Source organism: Lichenostomus cassidix, chromosome 1Aa (assembly GCF_008360975.1).
Source record: "Lichenostomus cassidix isolate B80296 chromosome 1Aa, HeHo_3.0, whole genome shotgun sequence".
Lineage (NCBI taxonomy): Eukaryota > Metazoa > Chordata > Aves > Passeriformes > Meliphagidae > Lichenostomus > Lichenostomus cassidix.
In genome coordinates, this window is record NC_139480.1 from 44,289,413 (window position 1) to 44,316,254 (window position 26,842).

The window sequence follows — 26,842 nt, forward strand, 5'->3', positions numbered from 1 at the left end:
GAAAATGAAAAAGTAGAGCTCGTGCTGCGAATAATTCCAGCAAGTGCCAAGGGGCTAGTTGAGAAATGGCTTCATGAGGTGAATATCTTTAGCTCTTACTTAGGGTTTAGTTACTGTATGATCATTTTCTCTTTTAGGAACAATGAATATTATAAGCATATACTAAATAGCTCTGTGAATATTTGTCAAGATGTTGACAGATTTCAGCCTTGTTGTTGTACTTATTGCAACTAATTTAGTGTCTGCAAACATGCAGAAATTGATTCTAATAAAAAGCTCTCTTGAATCAGGCTGTCAGCAGAAGTCGGTCTGTGTCTGAAACCATATGTGTGAATATATGTTTGAGTCTACATGTATGTGTTTTTGTGCTTTCATGGTGTAATGTCTGTAGTTCAGGAGGATAATATGTAAAAAATAATCAAAGAAATGTAAGATTTTTTAATGCTTCCCTCCTCCCTGCAGAAAGTGTGTCCCATTGTGTTGGAAGGGTTTAATATCCAATCATTTTAACAAAAGGGAAGAGAAATTATGTCACTGATAACATCCTAACCTTTCCCCTTTGGGCCTCTAATCTAAATTCATTGGTTTCAGCACGAAATTAGTTTGGTGACCTTTTTTGTTTGCTTTATTTAACCTTCCTCTCCCAGTGGATGGCAATGGGACCTTCTATTCTTTTTTCTTTCTGGGCGGTTTTCCTCCATGTGCTTACCTTTCTCCTGGGGCAGGATCAGCCCCAGGAATTCCACTTCCCCTTTGTTCTGCTGTGGGTGCTGGTCTTGGCTTGTCCCTGGGTGCTCCCTAGGCCAGGGTAAGAGGCAGGGAGTGGCACCCAGCTCCATCAGGAGAGGGAAGGGGAGGCTGGGGGTGCTGTTTTTATAGGCAGATCTTTGGGCAGAGGCCAGGGGGAATCCCTGGGCAGCGAAACCTGGAGCAGGTGGCAGCTTAAAGTGTTTGCCCCTGTGCTAGATTGTGTTTCTACTGGCTGGGTGAGCAGAGTCAGACTGCAAAATTCCACTTGTGAATCCCCATTTCCCACCCAATGCAGCCACAGCACCAAAGTGCCACCTTTGAAAGGAGCCCCTTTAGGGAGTGACTGCACACAGTTCAAAATGGTCCATCTGCATCATCATTCAGGACAAGGAAGGGAGAAGAAGAGGGAATGATTTAGGCAAGCCCAAACACTTCCCACCCTGCTCTCTCTGTCAAATCACTGCCTTGGTTTTGAACTAGCTCATAGCCCAAAGTTGTGGTCCATAAAAAAATAAAAGGAGTGACAGAGGGAAGGTGGCAGTCCTGAGGAGCTCAGGAAAAGCCTAGATTCTCAAGCCTGTGATATACTTTTTAGTTTTCACCTTCTTCCACAAAAGAAATAAGGCTGGGGGAGGTGAGCAGCTGTGTTTATTTTAATACATCTATTTTAACTCTCACCTAAAAACAAATCGGAAGGTTTGGGAGTGCATTAATCTGGATCCAATTAGTGTCTCTTTCTCCATCAAAAGTTAACCTGAGATTAATGAACACAAACTAGAGTTTCATATGCAGTCTTTAAGTCATTTGCATGTTTTATGCATGATAATTGAATTTATTTATGCACTTCCTTTCATTTAATGATTTCTCGCTCTTTTCTATGCTATCAACATTGTGTTATGCAAGAAGTAGGATTTCGTAGGCAAGAAAGAGCAGCAGTATACAAATCAAACCCAAGTTAATTTTGAGTTCTAGTGTCAACACTAGATCAGAATTAATACTGGTCCCATGCCAGTGGGTTTACATGGCTGGGAAAATATAAAATCTTTTTGGTAAAGCATAGACTTTTGGCTTGAGACATTTCTGATGCAGTCTAGTTTACTTGCAAGTGTACAAGCAAAATTATTTTCAAACAGCAGTTAAATTATTGTATTGACTTTTTAATGACCCTAGAGACTTGTGTTTCTACTTGGCCAATTAGTAGTAATAAGAAGATGAATAGTGATTACACTAATAAATAACCATGCTCAGACCAGGACCTCAGTATTATAGACTGGCTTAGAAAATAAGGGTATTTTATAATTTGTCTCATTTGGTCTTCAATCAGGAGAAATACAGACTTTGGAGCTATAGCAAATTTATGATAGCCAAGAAGGCAAAAGTCCTAGGGACGAGTGGGTCATCTTTGACAGCAGCTCTGTGACTGTAGCTGTTTCAGTGCCATAAGCACAAAATCTTGTTTAGTTTCTGCAGTTTAGCTCAGATGTCTTAAAGATGTGTTAGTGCTGGAGTCTGATTTTTTTATAATGCATGCCAGGAAGTTAGTAAGGAAAATTAGGAAAAAGATGCTGGTAGTGGTGCTTTCATAGCGTTTATCTATACCAGTTTCTTTTGTGTCTCTTGTCTTTCCTTATGTCTTGAAAGATGTATGTGGAAGTGATATTTTTCTGTGGTGTCCTGTCCTTTATCAGTGAACTAAATGGTTGTGTCTTGTGATCGTTTCTTGATTCTCGTAGGTAGGAATGTGTTTAAAGGCTACAGCTCTGTTAATTCGTGATGTAACCATTTCAGTGTCTTTCTTGTCATTGAAATGTAGTTTAAAATGTTCAGTAATGTAGCATGAAATCATTGGTTAGTTTTGGAATGGTGGTGAAATCATGTGAAGAAAATAAGTATTGCATCTGATCAAGATAAATTCACTCTAGTGTTTTATGGCTTTTTATTCCTATGTGATAGTAATAAAGTCTCATGTAGGGATGGAAGCCATGAAATACATTGTGAAAAATCATCAACTCAGATGGGGCCATCAGGATAGCATGCTGTAGCTGTAGAGTTATTGAGAATGATTGGAAGATGGTTTAGTATGTCACCACTTCGACTACCATGTTTTTGCATTTCATTTCTTCATCCTTCACCCATGTAGTTTGATGAGAGGAAATCAGTTTGTAACGAGATGATCCATCTTCACCTCAGTGTTCAGTATTTAAATTGTTCATACATCTTTCATTTTCTGCCAAAGATAACACTGTATATGAAACCCTTAGCTAAGAATTTAATATAGTTAATAAACACATCCCACAATGAACACAAAGAAAAGCCAATGAACTTCTAAGTGCTTGGAAATAAGGAAGAAAACAAATCAAGGTCTACCCTGTTAGCAACTGGTCCAGGTTCTTTATTTTCATGTTTAAGAGCAAATCTGAGAGGTGATCCAGGGATTAAATAAGAATTCTTTTCTCTGCTTGCATGTCTTTCTGAAAGCTCTTGTTCTTTTCTCTCTCTGGAACTGAGAGGAAGGTTGATTGTGTTGGGGCCAGAAAATAATTTCTGACAAATTCCTTACAGTGCTGCTATTCCACATACTGCCTTACTGCTCCAGCTTCTTTCCTTTTGTGTACCAATTTCCTTTGGGAATGTTTGGGGAGTGTTATTTATTCTGATGCAACTATTTACAATTTTTCTGTTGTAATATTTCTCTGAAGCGTATGTTAATAAAATATTATTGATTTTTTTGGTACTTTGACTCCTTTATTATTTCTCTTAGGTGTGAATTTTTTCTCTGTTAAAAATATTGACTTTATTGTAATTAAGGTGAAAAGCCCCAGCAATAATTAGGCAGGATGTATATTTCCCATTTTACTATTACTTTTAATTTCTTCTTTAAATCAAACAGCACACAGAGAATGTAACCATTATTAAATTCACAGATGATGTGTGGCAGTTATTTCAGTCTTATTTGGTCTTAAAAAGGATAGATACAGGTTTGCCCCAATAGTGCCATGTGAAAAAAACCATAAAAACCTATAAAACACATTACCTTCAGACTCCTATTAGAAGAAAAAGTATTTTCCTCCTTATATATTGAAATTTTTTTCCAAGAGTATCGAGAGTGTACAGTCAAGAGAATAAACCGTATTTATTTTTTAACTTTGTATTTGGTTAAGATAAAAATTGTCTTGGTGTTTTCAATACCTACTTTGGTGATAACCTTTTGGAGACCTGAGATGAAGTCCTTTAAACATGGACTCCTGTGCTCTTTTTCTCCATTTCTACCAGTTTAGTGATGAATTGCAGTTAAACTATTCTGTTGATAAATGCAATTCATCTTTACTGCAGACCATACTTTGAAAAGTAGTCTACAATCCCACCTGTAGAGTATATTCTCAGTACTGTATTTTGTCTTCAAATTATTTCAAGTGTCCAAAGCTGCAGTACTCTGAAATAACACCAGAGGTGAGTTCATCCTTGGAAACTAGGCACTAGAATGGCCTAGATGTGCTTCAATAACTCTCTTCATGGCATGTTTGCAGATTTACCTCCACTGGCTACTTCAGAAGCAACTCCAAGTGCCCATGAATGTTCAAGCCTGGAGTTAATGAACGATGATCTGTCCTGGAGTGGTCACAAATCAAGGTGTAGTGGAGGAGAGAGTGTTACTTTGGGATTATATTTTCTTTCTAGTAGTTAATCCATAGATATTGCAGATCACCTTCTTTAGTCTATTCTTTCCTGAAAAAAAATATTATTTATATCCTAATTATTTTCCTTTCCCTCTACCTCCAGAGTGGAGCTGATCTACTTTTTTTTTTTTCTGAGCAAGAAAAATGATTTCCTATGAGTCCTGAAATGTGACTTCAGATATACCTCTTTGAATTATGCATTGTAAGAACTTGACAATCAGGTTTTAAGTGACACCTTGCCATGATGGCAAAGAGAGCATTTTTCTTGTCAGTGTCAAACTGTAAAAAGCAAAAAGTATGTCCGTTTAAAACGTAGTCAGTTGTCAGAAAAAAGCAAGGTCTTGTCACAAAGATGAAATGTTAAAGTTACCACTGTTTAATATATTGTAAATGTCCATATTGCATGTGCTCTTAATAAATCAACAACCTCAGTCAAGAGCAAGACAATGTTCCACTTATACCTTCAAGATCTGTCTGAGGTAGTGGGCATCCCACCTTTCAGGAGAAGAAGCATCTTGGTAATCTCAGATCCTAGCAGGATTTCCTAATTCTTTCTTGGATAATGCAAACAGCTTGAGTGCCACCTGTAAAAAGGGCAAGCCTCTGAAAGCTAGTGTAAAATGTTTTCCATGGCCTGGAACATAAAATCAAGGGCCATGGTTTTCTGCTGGTGCTTTAAAAGCAGTCTTCAAGGGCAGCATCATGGAGAATAAATCACAGCAATTTGGTCTGGATGTGAGAAAGGCTTTGTTAATTGTTGGGAGGGCTGTGCCACTGGAGGGAGAAGAGAGGTTTGCAATTGCTTTACAAATATAGAATTGGAAAGGCTATTTCTGGAGACTGGCACTTCCCTGTTCTCCCAGCACCATCATTCTCTTGCTGATGTCTGCATCAGGTCACTGCTCATCCACAGCCCTGTGATGGGTTTTGGAAAAATCAGGTATGGCATTATGAGACAAAAAGTTGGAAGAGCCATGTCATTTTGTGGAGTTAGGAGGTAGAAATATTTATGCAGAGACAGAGAAAAAGTTAGTTTTTCTGATCAAATTTTTCTGGTTTTGGAATTACTAGGATTAGTTTTAAAGGTGCCTTGTCAACTTGCTGCTTTACTACCCTTTGAATTATTGTATCTTCGAATTTTGGAGTTTTTCTCAATTTCTTAAAGAAGTATTATACACAATTTGTTATTTTTCCTTCCTCTCCCACACACACTTTTTAATTACAATCTATCACCCAGAACTTGACTATCTGGCAAACACTGGATGGGTTCATTTCTGGTTTTCCACTGTACAGCAGTTATTGCTAAAATAAAACTACCACTTTCTTTCCATGGAAAAAGACACCTGTGACCAGAATTGTGTCCATCTTTTTCCAGCTAAATATGATTTACTCAAAGATATTACGTATCCTTACAAACTCCTCTCATTACTTTATTACCCATACTTCTGGGTAGAACTTGGAGTTCTTGTTCCTAAATATCTGCCTGGGCAGCTGAAGGGTTTTTTTCAACTTTGAAATCAAACACTTTGGCTTCACCTAAGTTTTCAACAGATTTGGTCAATGCTATATGTTGTTTTCAACGAGTTAACTTGGTATATTTTTAAACATCAGCAAGTAGGGAAATTCCAAGAATCATTACAGAAAAAAAAGTTTGTCCTCTGTTTGACACAGATAGGTTTTTTATTGTTATTTTACTTATGCTTCCTGGTGTTTATGTTAATTTTTCCTACCCCCCACAAGAAAATACAATGCAGAGGGTGTCTCCTCGGTACTTCAGCCCTGGAAGCATTAGTGCATCTAAAGAACATTGTAAGAGTAGATGTGAGGAGATGCCAAGGTCTGGTAAAATCTGAAAACTAACTATGCAGAGGTGATACAAATTTGGTGCTTAATCTCTGCCCAAAGTTCTTGCATTTTCTGCAGAATTTTTTGTGAGTGCAAGTCCAGTCATGCTGAGGATCTCCCCAGTTATGGTCCATTTCTGCAGGATATTTTTGCTGTCTCCATTGTAGTCTTTTTGCATTGGCAATAAGACCAGACCAGCAAACAAAAAGTAGGGGGACAGGGAGAGGTAGGTAGGCAGTGGAGATGGGGAGCCAAAGAAAGGGTCTGTGGGTCTCTGAAAACTGCAGGACTGGATTCATTCCAGCCCTCCTCTGCAGAGCAGCTTTTGTGCAACTCACTGTGGCTTCTGAAAGGAAGGTCCCTATTCATCTGGCCGCTGGAGGAGATCACACTAATGGGCTCCAGGATCACAAAGACATCACCACCTGCTGGCATGAGCTCAGGTCAGGCTTTGTTTGCTGTGCTGAATGCTTTTTTTCATTAGGAACTGAAGTGTAGGTATATATTTGGCGGAGTTCATGATTCTTTCATGGCAGCATTTCAAATTTTAAAAGGTAAAAAAGAAAAACAGATATTGTCCATATAGTTACAGGTAGACATAGGCTATGTCTCTTGCCACTGACACAAGGTAGAGTTCATAAAAAATTTCTGGAATGTGTAAAAGTGTAGATAATAAAGCTATATCTCAAATAATTTGATTTAAAATTAAGACATTAAATTTAAGCTGAAATTCATTTGTATTTAGGAGCATAAATTTGACAGGCAATATTAGTATACTCAAGTTTTCTAAACTAATTTAATGCATCTAAGATCTCATTGAACTTTTTACCTTAACAAAATCTTTGTATTTAATTTCACATTAACAAAATGGATCTTTAACTTCATTTCACTTGTTGAAGAAGAAAAAAATCTACATTTGTAAAAAGTCTGTCAAATTTGTTCTTTGAGAGAAAGAGAAAAGAAATTATCTGTAATATAAAAAATGTTCAGTGTAGACTGTTTCATGTTTCCAGCATTTAATTCATGATAATCCAGGTTTCCCAAGATTGTTAAACTTAGTCCTGAAATAAATAACCAAGTTTGAAACGTAAACATCATAAAGAATCTGTATTTGAAATTACAGGAGTTTTGCTAGTGGTATCTAAAGTGTGTAATGAGCCTTGTATGTGAAACAACAGATAGTGTCTCCTTTTTCTTACATGACCTCACAAATGCCTATTTTAAGAAATCAATTTCTTACTGTGTTGAGATAATATGAAACTTTTGAAGGATATATTGTGATAAAAATTGAATTAAAGCAATGCTTGAAGCAACAAATGTAAACATCTGAGGTATTGCATGCTTGATCCAAGTAGGAACACAGCTGCAAATAATTTAAAATTAAATTGTATTTTTACATCAACACAGTTAGACAAAAATGCCTTATTAAGTAATTGCTATTGTGACATAAGCTTTATCCAGTAGCTGAATTACTTGGCAGAGCTAAAACGTCAAGCTACCTTGGGAATCTACCACATTCTTTAATTTTCTGATTGATTAAATGGATTATTTGACATTTTGGCAGAGCTTTGAAATCACGGCATAACAAAGACTCCTTTCATCGCTCATTATTTGCTCTCTTCAGGCTTAGCTCAGATTCTTTGAAATGAAAGGTTTAAGGTGCTTCTTTCCTGGGTAATTTTTGTTCCAGTTCACATTTTTCTAGGAGTGTCACATTTCCAACCTAAATTCCCTACTGTGTAAATGCAGCTCCTTATAATGACAGCATAACCTATGGAGACATGTAGTCTTGAAAACACTTTTATATACCTCACAACAGTGGGACTGAAGAATTCAACATGGTTAGTGTGCTGTCAGAGAGGCTCTTAACCCTTCCACCACCAGCATCTCCTGGAGTGCAGGAAGCTGGGCAAAGGGTTGGGTGGTTTTGTTCAGGTTGTGAGAATGTCCAGCTTTCTGCTGACCTGAGGCCAAGTGAAAACATCCTGCAGCAACTTTGGGAGGGTTCAGAAAAAGCCAGGTGGGATGGAGGTCATTTGCCAGCATCACCTCGACACCAGTGAGCAAATGCATTGCCTAACAGCACTTACTGTCATTAATGAGCAGCAGTCAGACAAAACAATCTTATTTTGAACTTAACTGCACAATTCTCTCCCCTGAAAAGCAGTGAGAGTACTCAGAGTCTTACAGGCTGTTCTGCACCATGCTGCTTCGCAAACACAAATTTGGTGGAGCTAGGCAGCAAACACAGAGGTGAAGTGAGTCCTTCAGTGTCTTGTACTCATGCATTTTAATGGCAGAAATCCTTGGGCATGCTGAGTAAGAGACTCCTGAGTTGAAGCCTGTGTCTTTTCTAATATTGTGAGTACAGTTGAGTCAAATTCCTTTGGTAGGAGTTTGGGGCTACACCATCCTGAGGATGTGGCTGTAAGAATTCCACTGCCGTGGTAAAATTTCTATTGCAAAAAACTCCTTCCATGTGCCTGCATCAGTAATGCAGTTTCTAACATACAGCAAAATATTTACACAGGCTTCTGTGAGCTCCAGACACACTTTTTGAGTTGTGGTGGGTTCATGAACAGTTGGGATTGTATGCACTCCCTGCTATTCATAAAAGTTTTCTTGCAAAGCATGACGTTCTGTGATCCACCTCCATCTCTTGTGCTTTTTAAGACAGAGAAATACCTTTGAATAGGGAAAACTGGGGTTATAAACCTGTAAAAATTAATTTACTTTTCCCATTCCATGGGAAGAAGAAATGTTAGTCTCCTGTTCAGTGTCCAGGCACTTGCAGGTGTGTCTGCAAGGTATGAAGTTCTGCTGGTGTGTCTAAGAACCTACGTTTGTTTCCAGTCTTTATGACTGGTTCAGAGGGGATGCTCATACCTGCCCTGTTTCCCTTCCCCAGACTGGGAGCAGGATCCCAGTAATTAGCAATCTTTTCCTGAGGTTATATCTTTAATTGGAATTTGTATGGTGGACAAGTCTGTCCTGACTTTGACAATTATTCTGGCTGAGGGAAAACCAGTGTTTCTGAAATTCTCTACTATGAGGCAGTTTTAAATCTAAGGTGGAAAGACACTGTGTAAGTTTGCTTGTTATGATTATAACTTCATTCACCTGAAGCAGTGATTCTTGAAGTCAAAGTTGCTCAGTGCTTTGTTACAATATGTTGCTTTCAATTGTCAATACCTTGATCAGGCTGAAATTTTCTGAGCCTGTAGTTTTCTTCAGATATTACAAAAAAAAAAAAAATCCAAGTTTAGTAATTGGTAGGTTCCCAGAGCCAGAAAACAAACAGATTTCTGGGCCTAATTCCTGGTAAGCCATATACTCAGGAGTGAGATTTGTAGGAGGAAAAATGTGATTGTGCAAGTTATAAATGGCAAGGGAGTCTGTGTATAAAATATTGCATGTCTCTTCACATACCCTAATGGTTAATGTTTAGACATGTGCTTGAATTATGGCTGAGGTAGCAGCAGAATGGGTTTTTATAGCATTATGGCTGTCCATGTACACTCTTTTAGTCTGCTGCAAATTAAAGGAAATATGACTTTGTACCTTAGTCAGGGCAATTTGCATTTGCAGAGGGCAGGCAGCAGTTACCGAGTTCAGCTGACGTGTGGCAGCTGGATTATGGGCTGAACCTGAGGCCACAGCAGGATATCAAGTGCATGCATGCATCCTGCATGTGCAGCAGGTTCTAGCAGCGACAAAGTCATTGCTGACTTGATTTAAAATGAAAGAAAGCAGAATTCCCAGGGGTTTTACATCTTACCGATAATGAGATCATACGGCAGTTTTGTTTAGTGTGAGACTATTTAAGCCATGGCTCTAGCGAGCAAGTCATCCCCTTTGGCTCACAGATCTGCATCTGATGTGCCTCAGCTCTAGAAAGAGCAAGACCTTCAGGTTTCCCTGCCCTCAGAGCAGTGGCATGTGGGTGATCAGCTGTGCTGCTTAGAAGGACCTTGCTGAAGCCCTAGTCTTAGCTTTTCAGTAAAGCTACCTTGTCATCAGTTTTAATTCTCACTGTGTCCTCTTACCCCTCTATTAGCATAAAACTGTCTACCACCATGCAAATAGCTTAGATAGGCTCTAAATTTGCAGATGAAAGGTTCTGACTTTAAATAAAGGTGTGCTGATATGAAATTCTGCTTGAATGTGCCATGGGTCTATTTGCCTGAATTGCAACCCTGTATCTTAAGACTAAGATTCACCTTGGATGGTTAAACTTTGGTAAATATTCAGTTTCTTTCTTATGCTTTATGTTGCAGTATTTTTCTCTAGTTGGCTCAGTTTAGAAAAGCCCCCTATGTAACAAAAATACAGTCTCAAAATGAGCTCAGCTCAGCATATAATTTAGGTTTTATTTTAAAATGGTTATAGTATTTGTGTTGTCTTTTGCATTGTGCCTGTATTTGAGGGTGAAAGCTCAATGGGTTAGCTCTATCCAAAGTGGTAGTTAATGAAACCTTTTATTAATAAAGTTTAGATAATTGTCTGGGTAATTGTACAGACAAATAATTCAGTAATTTGAAATGATTTATTCTGTGTATAATGATACTTTATTCCCTTTAAGTGCAGCTTAACATGTTAATTACAGAGACTCAAGGGACTGGTGAAAAGTTATTTTAGTGATCATATGTTATTAATTCTCCAGGGACACTGCTTTTTTGGAATAGCACCTACAGACAGATTCAAACCTTAAGCCAATATGCAATATTGGCATTTAAAGATTAAAAACCCCAACAAAACAAAAACTGACCTCCATTGTGAGGTGGGTTTGGGTTTTTTCAGTTGGTTGGTTTTGATTTTGATTTTTGTATGAAAAACAATGTACATTGTGTTGTTTCTAAAAAGTCTAATTGTGTATTTTTACAATATTATAAGCAGTGTTTAGCATACTGTAACAAAGATGAGGGGATTCCAGATATAGCAGAGGAGACAATGACATAAGAAGATATTGCAAAAAGTGTGGCAAGAAAAATGAAGAACCATGAAATAGCAACATGAGGAACATAGAATGTGTCATTTATTTAGTAAATATATAGCTTACCATTCACTGGTATTCAAAATGTGCTAAACTGAGGATGATGTACTGATGTTATTAAAAAACTTTAGTAAATTTGTATGTGATGGTTCATTAATGATTAAATCAGTCATATGGTTTATCCATATATAAATATCCATATAAATTGTGGATATTTATCATGCTATTATTGCATCTAATACGCTAAAGAGATGTATATCTGATTAAACTAGGAAAAACTCTGATAGCTGATATTTTATCTTTAGGGCAATATATAAAGGGAGCCTCTCTAGCCATGCATAAATATTTGGACATCATAATGTGCAAAAAAATATTGCTCTCTCAAAATGGTGACAGGTGGGAACAGCTATGAAAAATCAGGAGATACCTGAAGAGATGGAAGTTGTGATAAGTTTCCAGATCCTGCTTGCAGGCATTCCCCAAATCCATTCACAGAGTTCTAATTCCTGAATCAAACCCATCAACTCCCCGTTGGTTTGAGAAAGGATATTCCTAAAATGGAGTGAGGAAGTAAGACGTAATTTTTAATATGTTTCAGTAAAAGGCCTTGCTTGTGGTTACATGCTGGGAGCTGCCAACATGGCAGTGAGAAGCAGAGGTTGTCCAGAGGATGACTTGCCCCTAAATTATGTTTCCCTGTGGTTCACTTGTTTTTCCCCTGCTGCTGTTGAGAGTTCTTGAGGATTCCCTCAATAGGGGCAAATGGATACAGGGCATTGAAACAAGGAGTAAAGAAGGATTGCCATGAGCTTATGTCAAAGCAGATAAAAACATGAAAGGTTATTGAAGAGATGATTTATAAGAGTACAGAGAAAAAAAACCTTAAAAGTAACTTGGAATGCAAAATAACCAACACCTTCTGGGAGGATATCCATACATGCAGCAATGTGGGCAATGTGTTTGGGCACCTAACATTATAGCATATTGCATTACTGAGCTATGCTATTTTCTGGTGAAACTCTTAGGCAATAGTAATCCATTTGGATTTTTTAAAAAAAGGAAATAAAAGGTTTTTGTAGCTATTTTTCATCTCAAGGCCTTACTTTGTCTCTCCCATGTTTTACAGTCTCCTCTTTCCCTTCATTTGCTTTCAAATCAGGGACAACTTGGAGGAGATTGCTGAAAGAAGTAAAAGTACACAACCAAATGAAAACTCTAAAGTGAGTGTTGTTTTTGAATATGTCATTCTTATTGAAAGCCTCTCAGAAAGGAAAACTAGATTTCTTGAAAAAACATTTTTGAACAAAAAGAAATCCCCTCTTTCTCTTGTGTTTGGCAAATTACCTTCAGGCAGTCTGATAAATAGAAGAAAAATTCTTTTACTGAAAACTCAGGAGAGGAGTTGCTTGTTGGCCAATTTACCCATCAAGCTATTAATTCTTCTGACCTTGGAGAAGGGAACTGGAAATACATGTATGGAAACTAAGCACTACTTCAGCTTAGAAAGCTGAAAGGAAACCTGATTTTATTCATACTATGAAAATATACATCCAGCCACAACTTTCTACAAAGTGTCTTACTGAGCCTGATGTGTATTAAAATATTTTGGAAAGGGATCAGTGTGATGGTGGGAAGATGTTCTTGTGATAGGCAACTGCACAGTCTCATTGTCTCATTGCAGGAGGCACAGTAGTGCTTTTAGGGCTCCAGGAACTATAAAACAAGGTCCTATAGAGCACTTCCTTGGCATCATCCTGATAAGAATTTCTGCTATAACAACATATTTTTTGGTTCCTTTTATAACCAAATATTGTGCAGGGAGTATTATTTTTCCCGCTGGTCTTGTACATTTATAGTAAGAGAAAAAAGCCAGTGGCTCAGTTGGTTAAACACCTTCTGTAAATGTTATTAGAATTTGTCCTTAATTTTTACTCTTTCTGCTATTTGTTTTGGAGTTTCACTTGTTGTCTTTTTTGCTTAGACCTTCCCCCCTGCCTGCTCCCACCACCATGGAATAGGAATAGTGTGGGTGTTTTGGCGATTATTGCAGACAAGTCCTAGGAAAAGGTTAATAAAAGGAAAGTAGGTTTGCCATAGCTGCATGGCCTTGTCCAGCTTTGCCTTTAAACCAGTTTCTTCTCAGGAACAGTTAGCACTGGCAAAAATTTGCAAATGAAGACAGCAATATAGACACCCAGGAAAACCACCTGTGCGGAGCTTTCTCCTCTGCCACCAGCCTTGTAGAACAGAAAAGCGCAAGAGCTGTATCCTCTCCTCTCCTCTCCTCTCCTCTCCTCTCCTCTCCTCTCCTCTCCTCTCCTCTCCTCTCCTCTCCTCTCCTCTCCTCTCCTCTCCTCTCCTCTCCTCTCCTCTCCTCTCCTCTCCTCTCCTCTCCTCTCCTCTCCTCTCCTCTCCTCTCCTCTCCTCTCCTCTCCTCTCCTCTCCTCTCCTCTTCTCTTCTCCTCTCCTCTCCTCTCCTCTTCCCTGCCAGTTACTGAGAAATTCCAGGTCTTTACTAGCATTGAGCCACAGTCTGATATTGGTTCTATGCACTTCACCTACACTATGATGCTGCTCTCCCTTGTGCCATTGGATTAAATTAATCCGGACATTATTCAGCACTATTCTGATAAAACTAGAGGTAGAATCTAGATTCTAGTGGGGTAGGTTTGAGCTAACTGCTCTTTCCAAATGAAAGTACCAAATTTCTGTGCTGGTTTCTTTTGTCTTGTGCTCACTGAGCAATAGTCTTCCCTGCAAGCTTCCCTGATTCCCACTGATGAGCAAATTGTCCTGCAGGTGATTTGGAGAGCACATCCTGACACAGTGTCCTGTGCACAGGGACAGGGGGCCCTGAACTCAGCTGCAGAGCTGCCTCAGTCACAGTGTGGGTTCCCCCAGTTTGGATCAGGGCAGCTATGAGCAGCTGTGATCCACAAAGGAAGCCACAGTTCAGGCCGTATAGGAGACAAGAGACTCTTGATTTTTGTATAAGTTTTTAATGCTACTAAACAGGAAGGAACCAAACACCTGAGGTTTATCTCGCAGGGGTTTCTCAACAAAGATTTCACCTGTGCCATGCAAGGGATTCTTTCTCAAAAACCTCCAAAGGTAAGAATTACCTACCCTAGCAAAAACCAAATCTGAAGTTGTTCTTCCAAAGGCAGTTACCCATATGGCACTGTTGTTATGAAAACACCTCTACAATATTTTAATGAGCAAGAATTTTACTTGAAGAAGACTGCAGGCTTGAATATAGTATTGTCTTTTCTCTCTGCTGCAGAAATATAGATGAGATTTAAAAACCACAGTAATTTATGAGCTGTACTTAGAACCCATAAAGGGATATCTCAGATTCAGAATTGTTTCATTCCTGATGTGATTTAGAAGATTAAACTGTCATATTTTAGCACAGATAGATGACCATCATTGCTATAATTAATCATGTACCATGAATTCTATTATTTAGAAGCTACTTCATTCAAAAGTTGAAAATACTTCTTACATAATGCAAAATTAAGTAGCCTTATAATTATGTTTTATAGATATATGTTGATTTGTTTCATATGCAGAGGATATTTATTTTCGAAAGAATCCAATAGACTAAATTCATACAGCAAGACAATACAGTAATGGAGTGTTGGCTAATGACTTCAATTTAAGGGCAGCCTGTCTAATAGCTGAGATAAGACGTTATTAAGAGAGTGTGCTAATGATTTGAAAATTACTACCAAAATTGTGTTCAGTCTAGGAGGGGTTGCAGACGTAATTGTGCTAATAAATATCCAAGTCAGCCCTGATTTTGAAGCTTGTATCGTGATTACTATGAGTTTTAGAAATCAGGCAGAGCTAAATCATGCTGTTGTGCTCACATGAATAGCCTCTCTGGTGACACTGCTGATTTGGGTAAAGAGAGCAAATACACCTGTGCTAGACAGAAATGCATTAAACATTCATAAATGACAGGTTAAAATGCTTAACTGTGCATGTTCCTTGCAATTCTGTCTAATGAAAGTTGGTCTATATACAATCCTGGATGTAGTTCTTATGTAGGTATACAGAATTTTAGAATTTGGCTGAGACAGGGTTCCATTCCCATCGGTACCTTACTGTAAAACACTGTGCATGTACCAGTGTCACTGTCACCTTTTTGTACATTGTTTGGGTGCTCAAAGTGCTCATCTAGGACAAGAGAGACCTGTGTTCAGCTTCTTCTCTGCCTGCAGGGCACTAAAGTTAAATCTTCCAGTTTCTAAGAAAATGATCTCAAAAGCAAGCTAATCGAGAGGGTAAATCATAGCTTCTTATGGAAGAAACACGTCAGTTTGACCATGGCTCAGAGCAAATCTGGTCTTGGTTTCTGTTCTCTACTGGGGGCTTCTTATGTTGTTTAAATAGGGAGAGTAAAATACATTAAATAGATCTTGAGACAGAAACTGAACCATAATTCAGAAACTGAACCATAATTGTCTCCAGTGAGCAGCTTCAACACGACACCACCCCAGAGGAGCCTTCAATTTGTTAATTAGCCTGTGAGCAGGGTTGCTGCCTATTTGTGCTCTCTGATGAGGCATGAGGGTGAGATGGAGTTAGAGCTGAATTGTCTTAACAATAAGATATTTCTGGGAGATGTCCAATGAAGAATTCCTCAATCCCAAAGAAGATGTTTGGGAAGCTATGGTGCTATTCCACAGGTGGATCAACAGCTGGTAAATCAGAATTTGGTGTTTAAGTGTGAAAATCTCCCAAAGCTTTTGTACAACCTCCTATTTCAGTGTTGACATTATTCCAGCCTGTGTACTTGAGAAAAAGCTGGGGCTCTGGCACAGTGAATTTAATTTTTTTTCCATTCAGAAACAGAATGAAAACTTCTGCACAGCTGCTTGTGAGATGCAACATTTGAAAACATTAGTTCTAAACTGAAGATGTGAAAAAGAGTTTGTCCACCATTTTCCCAACAAGGTACAGATTGTGTGTTCCTCCTGCTCCCCACTGCAAGGTGAGGCAATGAACAAGCTAACCTACTGCTATGCTAACCCCCTTGCTGCAAACTGATGGCTGAGGCTGACTCCTCGTGTACTTTATTAGGACACCTGCTCTACAAGCATGAAGTCAGTGGTGTGTGCTGGAGTGGCCTCAGGGGTGAGCTGGGAGGATGCCAAGGAAGGCAGATGTGCCTTTAGGGGAGCAGGTAAAAGGGGCAGCAGGGTGGTGTACCTGCCTTGGTACTGCAAATTCCCTACCAGTGACCAGAGCAGCGTTAAAAGGCTCCTGCCAGCCTCAGAATGCTGCAGCTGCAAGCCATGAGCAGCAGTGGTAAAAGGCTGCATTCAGCTGTAGGTCACAGAGAGAAAAGCAAGGCTAAGCAAGGAACATGGGAAGCTTAATTCACTTGGCTGCTTCCCTTCCCATTGCAGCTGCTCTACTTCAGGTTATTTACCAGGCCTGAATTCTTTCTTTATTCATCATTGTTGACTGCGGCTAGCTTGCTTTGGGGTTGAAAGGAGCTGAAGAGTCAATTATGTGTCTGGGTGCTTTTGAATGTCTTAAGTGTGGTAGATGGCTGCAACCCCTACTGCTCACGTCTAACGAGGCAAGGCAGAGAGCTGCCAGCCTCTGGTCCAGCACAGGCCTGTGGAAACTCTCCAAAGAGCCAAACAAAAGCAAGCAGGAAGGGAGAAAACCATGTCTCCACGGTTTGCAGGGCATCTGCAGCTAGAGCACTGTTGGCTCTGCCTCTCTGCTTGCTCTGGGAAAGTCCTGTACAGGGCAAGGGTGCTGCTCCATGCCGTGGTCAGTGCTGCCTCATGTAGGTGGACTCTTTTTGGGTGGCTCCAAGGTTTTGGGCAGGGAAGAGTCATAAGCAGTGAGTGAGGTGCTGGGCTGTAGGTGTGGTACTCTGTCAAAGCTCCAGCTAGTGCTTGTGGTACCTAGCATCACTCACCACCTGCTCATTTGCTCATTTTCTCTCTTGCCTCTGCTCACAAAAGCTTGGGCTGGCACAGTGGTGGTTACTGACATATACTTTACAGCATCATTTACTTCACCTCTGCTTCTAGGCCCCAATCTCTTGGATTTAGCCTGGAGAGTTCACTTTGCTGTTCACCTCCTCTGACTCCTCTGCCTTGTATCTTAGTTAATTATCTGTAGACAAAGCCACAATTGATGCCTTATCAACTAGAAAGACTGAATTAATCAGCTTTGTTAGGCAAAGGTTATAGCAAGGGGGTGACCATCCTATCCATCTGTTCACTCATCTCCTGAAGAGTAACCATAACAGAACTCTTAAAAATCCTATTAATGGATTATAGGTCAATAACCTAGACACTCCGATAGCTCTGCAAGGAACTATGGACGAAATATCTGGGATTAATGGATTTTCTCAATATTTTTATGAAGTCTTTTATAGATGTTTCCCTCTCAAATGCTAATATGTTCTGCAAGTAGAAAGAAAATGGCTTTTTACCACTCTATTCCCTTGATGTGGCTAGGCAAAGCTGGGAGGTACCTAAAACTATGTAAAAGGAATTCGGCTGATCAATTCATATGTAAAGTTCAAGGAGAAAACTTTGGCCTTTTGCCTTCAGAAGTAATCATCCAAGGCACAGAATTATCTCATCGTGACGCATGAGGAGTCTCATGCATTGAAACCCAAAAGTTCACCCAATTTCCTACTGGTGATCAAACTTTCAAAATGTACTGGGGAAGAATCAGATGCGATGATTCACTGTGCAGCATGCCTTGCTGAGATGAATCCAATCTCCCTCAAATTCTTTTAGAAGAGTGTTATACAAGTAGGTGAAGAAATTCTGTCACCTCTTTTTTAATTACGAAAACTTTTGTTTGGAGGTGTTATTGTAACCTATTCAAATGTTAAGGCTCTAAACACAGTGTTTGTGCTTAGTTTGCAGTAAGTACAGCTGCAAGGCAGGGTGACCATTTATCTCTGTTCTTTTTTGCCTTGACAGCTAGGCTTGACATCTCCAGTTGCTGCAGTGTGGGATGCACTCACACCCAGAATAGGGCACCATGTGAGCAGAACTGTTTATCAAATCTTTGTCCCTGATGTCCATTAATTGAACGAACCTGAACTCCTAAATATGGGAAGTTGAAGGTTTATGCCCCTGGTGAGATTTGCTGTTATTTTCTCCAATGCTAAAATATTATTTAAAGTTTGCACATTTCCCTGCCCTTATTTTGCAAAGAAGTGATCTGCAAGGACTGAGGATGATTTTGACTTGGTCTCAAATAGATCCACCTTTTCTGGAGCAATGAGTAGTGGCAGGTGTTTAAAATGTTATATTTATGCTCTAGAAATAATAGTGTTTTTTCCCCTAGAAATTTTTTCACTGGGGTGTGTTTGTGTTACTAAAATTTCTGATTTTTAAGCAGAGCAAATTTTTCTGTTCAGTGGGTATGCTAGTTTCCCAAGACCTTTCTGTGCTTCTTCCATGCTTGCAAAAAACGTACCCAGTGCCATGGCATGCTTTTCAGTCTTGGGATGAGTGTTTGGACTCTTGCAGAGAAATTTTTCTTCCTCCTTCCTGAGGCATACCCCAGAGAACAGAAATGCTAAGATCCCCTTCTCTCATAGGGCTGGAGCTCTGTAAGGAGCTTCTCTACTCAAGTTGCTGAGGTTTCTTCTGCCACCTGCAGAACAAAAAAGGTTTTCAGAAAAACCCCCTCCCTATCCCTCAAGAGAAGAGAGCTGAAGGAGAGCCTGGCAAGTTGGCCAGGAAATGCCAGTTCTTCTTCCTCACCCAGAAGGCACATGATGGGTGAATTGACTTTTTTTGTATTTTCAGGAGCAACCCTGAAGAAAGTTAGCAAGCAGAGCAGGAACCAGGCTGCGAGAGTGGGGAGACAGGTCTGAAGTGACAAAGGTCCTTCTTGATAGCAGCAGCAGTTCTAGCAAAACCAGGGCAGCCACTGTCTCTCAGCACCATGCTCCTCAGGTGCTTCTGGATGTGTCTGACCCAGGGACTGACCCAGACTGCTGAGATTTAGCTTTGAGGTGTGAAAAGAGATCAGCATGAGCTCATGGGGCTGCTCGTTGGGAAGGATTCAAACACAGAGCTGTTGTCAGCTTGTGTTTACTTATCGCCCTGGTTTAAATGACTGCCCAGCAAGAACGGCACTTAATTCTCTTTGTGTCACACGTTATTCTGAAAAACAAAAAAAAAAAAAAAAAAAGGAGAATCAGTTTGAGAGCAAATATTTGTATATCTTTATGTTATACATATTGCACACATTTTCTCTGAATATCACAAACTCTTTCCTGCCTTCTTATTCGTGGGAAAGTAGATGTAAGTCCTAAGGGATGTAAGTCCTACAATACAGGTATTGTCTCAACAGTGCTGTGCAAATCTTCCTTGACCAATTCCCTAAGAACTGTGTCAGCAAGATGGTTTGTTTTGTCAAGGTTTTGGTTTTAATCTGATCCCACTGATCTGAATGGATGTTTCTTTTTTCTGCTTTTACATCTTAGCTCTCATCTGTCACACATTTCTTCTGAAAGCATATGAGTAAGAGTTTCACTAGAGAGTAGGACAAAAACAGAAAGTGGCTTATAAAGAAAGATAATTTAAACAGTAAGAGGTGAGGCCAAATCCTTTCCACAGCCCTGCTGTAGTCAGTGTGACTGGTTGTGTGAACAAAGCAAACAGGATTTGGCTTTTGCTGCAGTCCCAGCCACCTTTTATCATTGGAGAGAGAGAAAAACACCATAAAATTAAATAGGTATCATCCTCCCCGCATTCCTAGTGTAACTATTTTAACTGGAATGCCTCATAAACAGATAAAGGCACTCCTGAGCTTTGGGGTGATCATTTTTTAAATGACCATTTAGGACTGGATTATGGTTTTACATTTTCACCTTGGAGCTTTTAAGGGCTGTTTGGGACATTAAGTGCTAACATATCAGAGCTTAAACTGAAAGGCAATGTTGCTTGCGGTAGTACTGCCCAGCAAAATAATATAGTTTTGCTGCTGTTAATAGGTAAATACTTTCATTTGTGGAAGGAAAATGGTGATTCAAAATCGTTTGATGCCCCTTAAACTCTCACAGCAGCTGGATATTTTACATTGGTTTCTGTAATATTCTTATGATAACATTCCTGTCCCGCAGGGGTCTGCTTGAATATCGGAGCACTCATCTTTTTTAAGTTTTGCATAATGTGAGATATTAAAATTAAGGCTGGTGTTTACTGTTCAGTTCTTACACACATATTCCACATTCACAGCTAGATATTATTTCCCTTGGAAATGCTTTCTGTCCCTGCCAGTTACTGAATGCAATCAGATAGCTTTGCATGGGCCAGAATACCAATTAAGCACCGTGCCTGGGATGCACGCTGCTCCCTCCGTCAGAAGCTCGATGGTTCATCGGCGAGTGAGACATGTATATTGATAAGCAAAATGCCTGAACCACAATGGAGGCAAAATCTATTTCTTGAAAATGCTTTCAGAGAGAGGTTTGAGAGGAAAGGGGAAAGGGAGCAGGCGGCATGGAAAATGGCTAGAAAAATGAAACAGGAGGGAAGATTAATGGAAGCGGGATCAAAAAAATATTCAATTAGAACTTGCAGGCCTGGTCACATTACTCTGTGTTATTGTACATCTTGTCATTGCCCAAATCTGTTGCTAAAGTGTTGGCATTTGTCTTCATTATGCAGTAAAATGGTATAATGAATAGGTTACAAATATGATGGAGGAAATGCCCTGGAATTATCACAATGCCTGAAAATGAAAAATGCCTTAATTTAAATTATTGGTGTGTGGCATCTGCCAAGTGCACAGACAGATGTGAAGAGTGTAACATGATTTTGTTCTGATGATGCCTTCAAAGTTTCTGTTCCCCTTCAAAGGGGTTTTCAGGATGAATCCTTCCTTAAAAGCCAATGTCAGGGCTGTGATACACAGAGAGAAGGATTTGACATATTTCTTAGCTGCAAGGAACTGCACAGCCTGATATCTTAGGTCTGGTCTTAGAGACTTCTGCAAGCAGCACTCCTCCCACATTTCAGGTGGAGAGCTAGTTAATGTATAGATTATGACTTTTAACAATTAAATTAAATTTGAGATGGGAAAAAAGCTACTATCTCAGTCTAGTTAATTAGACATTATTTAGTCTTCAAAATTGCAATGATCCATATAGACATCTTACCTTTCAAGCTCAATTTTGCATTTGACTGATTATTATCTTCGAAAAAGGCATTCTCAGGATATTTAAACCTAACATTTGGCCTACTTTAAAACTTCAAGATTCTGAAAATCAGTACCAGTACATAATAAAGAATTTTATATTAGAATCAGGATAGGAATTAATATTTTACTAAAAGTTCAAATAAAATCTTAAATAATATCGAAATACTATTTCAGTAGTAGGGAACATAGCCCTCCTTTTCCTAGATGTGTATTAACTTTAATAAAGCTCCTAATGACTGCAAGGACTGTCCACCCTGGCTGACATCCATGCTTCCAAACTCATGAGGAAGTGTGTATCATAAAAATAACGTGTACATTAGAGAAGGAGAACAAGCAGTCATGCTGTCATCCAGCAAGGATGCAAACCTGAAGCTGGAGGAAAATCTGTCAGCTTAGTCCTCTGCTAGAGACATTTGTGTGATTTTCAGAAGGTCTTGGTAGGTGCCTGGGCTTCATGCCCTCACCTGGAAAATGGGCACAAGGAGTGGAGGAAGGAAGGCTGAAAGGGATATCCTATCAGAAATTGCTCTGTCTAAAGTGAGTTTTCTTGGGCACTCAGAGCAGCAGGTTTGATGGAAGCAAACTAGTAAATCGTTTGCTTCAGTTTTCAAAGGCTGTTGCAGTTCATGGCAGCGCATGCAGATAGTGCAATGCAAGAGAAGCTGTTTTCTACCTTGTGGGTGAAAAGTGAAATATTTCGATGTAGGATTTGTAAAGCTGTTCTTACTAAATTCTTTATCTTGTGTTGCTATCTTTATCTTGATTAACTCGTGTTACTTTGACACAGATCAAACACTTGAGTGAGATATCATTTCTATATGAGCATCATATTATGTTTCATTAGATTTAATATAGGTATCTTTGCTTCACTGTGGATGGTAGATATATTTCAAAAGTAATATGCTGAAGTTGATGGCATTATCCTTGCAGAGGATAATTCTAGTTTTGTACTTCATAAATGCTGCTAGATCCTTCATGGTATTGTTTCACTGTTAAGTTGCCCATTTAGAGCCAGGTGGCTCAGAAATTTGATAAGATAATACCAAATCTCTAACTTCTCAGTCACTGTTGGGTTGAATCCAGCCTTGGTTCAGAGTAACCAAAAGTTGCTACTCTCTGACAGCTGTTTTGTGGCTTAGATGTTTCCAAGTGGACAGGTGTCCACCACAGAAAAAAAAAAATCACCTGCACAAATAGAAGGCTGCAGCAGGGAGTTTATAGGCACTGAAAACAGACTAACTTCTCTGATCAGTGGCTTAAGTGCTGCAAAATGCAGCCCACAGCTCTTTCTGGAAATACCTAAAATGTCCAAATCTTGCTGCACCCCTGTGGTGCAACCATAGCTGTCAGTAAGCTCCTGTAATGCCTTTCATGAAATGTTGAACGTGAGCCAGCTGTGCCCAGGTGGCCAAAAATGCTGATGACATCCTGGCCTGTGCCAGCAATAGTGTGACCAGCAGGACCAGGGCAGAGATTGTCCCCCTGTACTTGGTGCTGGTGTAGCCCTACCTCGATTCCTGTGTCCAGTTCTGGGCCCCTCACTACAAGAAGGACATTGAGGTGCTGGAGTGCCCAGAGAAGGGCAACAGAGCTGAGGAAGGGTCTGGAGCACAAATCTGATGAGGAGCTGCTGAGGGAACTGGGGTTGTTTAACCCGGGACAAAGGATGCTGAGAGGGGACCTTATTGCTCTCTACAACCACCTGAAAGAAGGCTGTAGCCAGGTGGGGGTTGGTCTCCTCTCCCAAATAATATACAACAGGAGCAGAGGAAATGGTCACAGGTTGTGCCAGGGGAGGTTTAGATTGGATATTAGGAAATATTTTTTCACCAAAGGGGCTAGTCAGGCATTGGAATAGCCCCCCGGGGAAGGACACCATCCCTGGAAGTGTTCCAAAAAAATGTGGATATGACCCTTAGAGAAATGGTTTAGGGATGAACACAGCACTGCTGGATTAACAGTTGGACTCAATGATCTTAGAGCTATTTTCCAACCTTAATGGTTTCAGGACTCTATTCTAAGATTCTGCTCTATGTTATAAATTCGCCCAAATGTTGTTCTGGTTTTGGCTGGGACAGAGATAATTTTCTTCATAGCAGTAAAATGGGAGCATGTTTTGTGTTTGTGCTGAAAATAGTGTTAGTAGACATTTTTACTCTTGGATAGTGATTTTACCTAGCCACATTCATGTCTACTCCAAAGTGATGGGAGACCTGGACAGTCAAATGAAGCTTTAAAGGTTTGGCTGTATGGTGGGATACAATACTTAGCTGAATATGAAGTTTTTGGAGGTAGTTCCTGGTTGTAGGTGATCATAGCTGTGGGATATGGCCAAAAGGTTTTGGTGCACTGCCTCCCAGTGTTGTATTGCATTGTCTGGTTGGACTTGATGATCTTAAAAGTCTTTCCCAACCTAAACAATTCTAGGTATTGATTGCACCAGCATATGCAACTGGGGAAAGAAGAAGGAAGAGGAGGGATGCTTGGAACGATGACGTTTGTTGACTTTGTTCTCAGGTAATCCTTGTGCATGATAAAACCCTGCTGTCCTGAGGATGGCTGAGAACATATGCCTGTCCATGAGACATGGTGAATGAATTCCTTGTTGTGCTTTGCCTGCAGGCACAGCTTTTCCTTTACCTATTAAACTGTTATTAAACAGATTCTCTTCCATATCCCGTGGAGGGGGTGGGGAGCAAGTGAGCGACTGTGCAGTGCTTCTTTGCTGTCTGGAGTTAAACCACGACAAATGCGCATAAGATGAAATGCTATAATGTTTTCCCTCCCTTTGAAATAAAGCTCTGATCTTTACAGCTTACAAGTGAGCTCCCTGATGTACAAATAGTTCATTACAGAACTCATGTAATGGTAACAGTGTAGGAAAACATTTATAATGACAGGGATGCCAGAACGAAAGAAACAGGATGATCTCCATGTTTTTTTAATCATTATTTCTTAGCATAGTGGGACTGGTACAAAAGGGAGAAAAATAGTCCCCATTCTGAAGGCAGAACCAGAGTAGAAAATCTATCGTTGATTGGAATTAGATCTATAGTTACTATAGGATAGTTAGAAGGATACATGTTACAAAATCTAAACCTGTGATTCTGATTACTTATTATTAATGCCGGGGGGAACTTGATGCAGGGATTCATGTGGTAGCCTGAAACACAGGAGTCCCGTATCCTTTTGCTGCTTTTGCCCTGAGAGCCTTTTTGTGTGTATTTGAATGAGTCAAACCTTGGCTGGGAGTATCTCTGCCCAAGCTGGGGGTGTGAATCTCCTCCAGGGGTAAGGCAGGGGCAGGGATGTGTTCTTTGGTTCCTGGTGTTGTCCCTTCACTTTGTTCAGCCAGGGACACACAGGACTACCTGGCATAGCCAGCTGAAAAGGTGTTGATACTGAGTTGAGAATGAGTGTGAGCAACAGCAGTGTGATCTGCAAATTCAACCTCGTGTCTCCTTTCAGAAGGAAGGAATGACTTTTTTACTGGGCACTACTGGTGGACTGGGTATCAGAGTGGTAAATGTGGCAAAAATAAAATGTTGTATGTTTTCCAGCCATTTGAGAATAATGACACACCGATTAATTGAAGAAAATGTCATGTGACACTGTCAGTGTTCTGAAGTGTCACATATTAGACCCCAAAAAGTAAATGAGACACATATTCATTTTAATTAAAATGTTATCAAGAGGTGCTGTTGACCAAGAAGCCCATTAACAATAATCTGCTTTAGTAACAAGTGAGCTAGTCAATTTATTGAACTGAACTAAAAAGCAAACCCAGTAACAGCTGCCCACTGAGCAAGTATTTGATCTTTCAGCTTTCCCTGATTAGCAGGGGGAGGCGTTCCCTGAATGTTATGGACTTTTGTCTACTTTCTCACTACTTTGTGGTTACTTGTAGAAACTGTCTCCATGGTGCAATCAGCATTTGCTCATCAAACTTAAAAGGGAGCTTTACTAGCAGATCCAACTTCAAAGAGGACATTTATAGAGAGAGCAGTTGCCGGGTAGCGTCATTTCCTTTTGTGCCTCAGCTGTTAACATCTCTGCATAGAATGGACTGTTTTCCTTGGAGATCTGGCTCTTTCACCTACAGAGGCTAGTGCACAAGATTTGAGGGCTGCAACAGAGGCAGGCTGCTTGCATGTAAAATGTCATGGTTGCACAAATTTTCCTTTTCAACTGAAGTTCACTTACTTCACTCTTTGGGATTGATTACTATGTGCTAAGGGGCATGAAACTGGCCAAATACTTCCTGAGAAGATTTTTGGCCTTACAGGAGATCTCAATTTGAACATGAAGCTGGCGATGATGACCAAGTTATTGCTTGTACCAGGGAGCACCAGGAGTTTTGATGAGGTACCCTTTGCTGTGCTGTCAGCAGCAGAAATGGGAGCAGCCCTGCTGCAGCCCTCTGCCTGGGCCACTTTGGGGAGCCACCACACCTGGCTGCTTCCTTTGGCCTTATTTTGCTGTGCCTGCGCAATGGTGCCAATGGTTTTTCGGCCGAAGAAAATTTTAAAAATCCCTTCTCATTTTCCTTTTGCTCTTTGTCAGTGAAAAAGGCCAAATCCTTTGCTATGTGAGCGATAGGCATGAGAGTTATTCTACAATTAGACATTATTTCAGAATAAATTTTAACATATTCATGCAAAAAAAGACCAAAAGCAAACAGAGAGGACTTGTATGTACAAAATAGAATAGAGTGCAATCGACAGGTTAGTTCTCTTTTTCACAGGAATGAGTTCAAGCTTTGGATTCTTCCTGAATCCATCATCAAGCAAGGTGCATCAGCTTTCTTAAATGTGAGAGAGCATACCAGGTCTAGAAGCTTTCCAGATGCCTTTCTAAAGGCTGTGTTTTAATGGTTATGGTCCAAAAAGAAGGATTTTATTATAGCAATTCTGCTGGCTTCTGTCTGACAGAACATTTTTGGTGGGAAAATGAATCCTGTCAAAAAAGCACTGATGCCTTTTAAGTCCTACTGTGGACAATGGACATATCTGTCACTTACTGTTCAGAGGGCATGCCATGTTGAGCAAAACTGAAAGTCAATGAGATTTAGTGTTCTTCAGTCATTTTGCAAACAGTATCCAGCAACCACTGGTCCAGATGTTCACCCAGGACTACATTTAAGGTAGAAAGAACAGCAGCAGTCACTGAAATGGAAAAGATTGATGCCAAAACTGGAAATAAATTTTCTTCTTTTTTTATGTTTAATCAGTCAGCATTCTTCTTAGAAATATAGACATGTATGAAAATAAACTTGAATATTAGAATCTGAAGGCTTCTTCTCATATTTTTTTGCAAAATAGTTTGGAAGGTTTGGCAAGAATAAAAGAAGGGAAATACCAAAGGAATGACT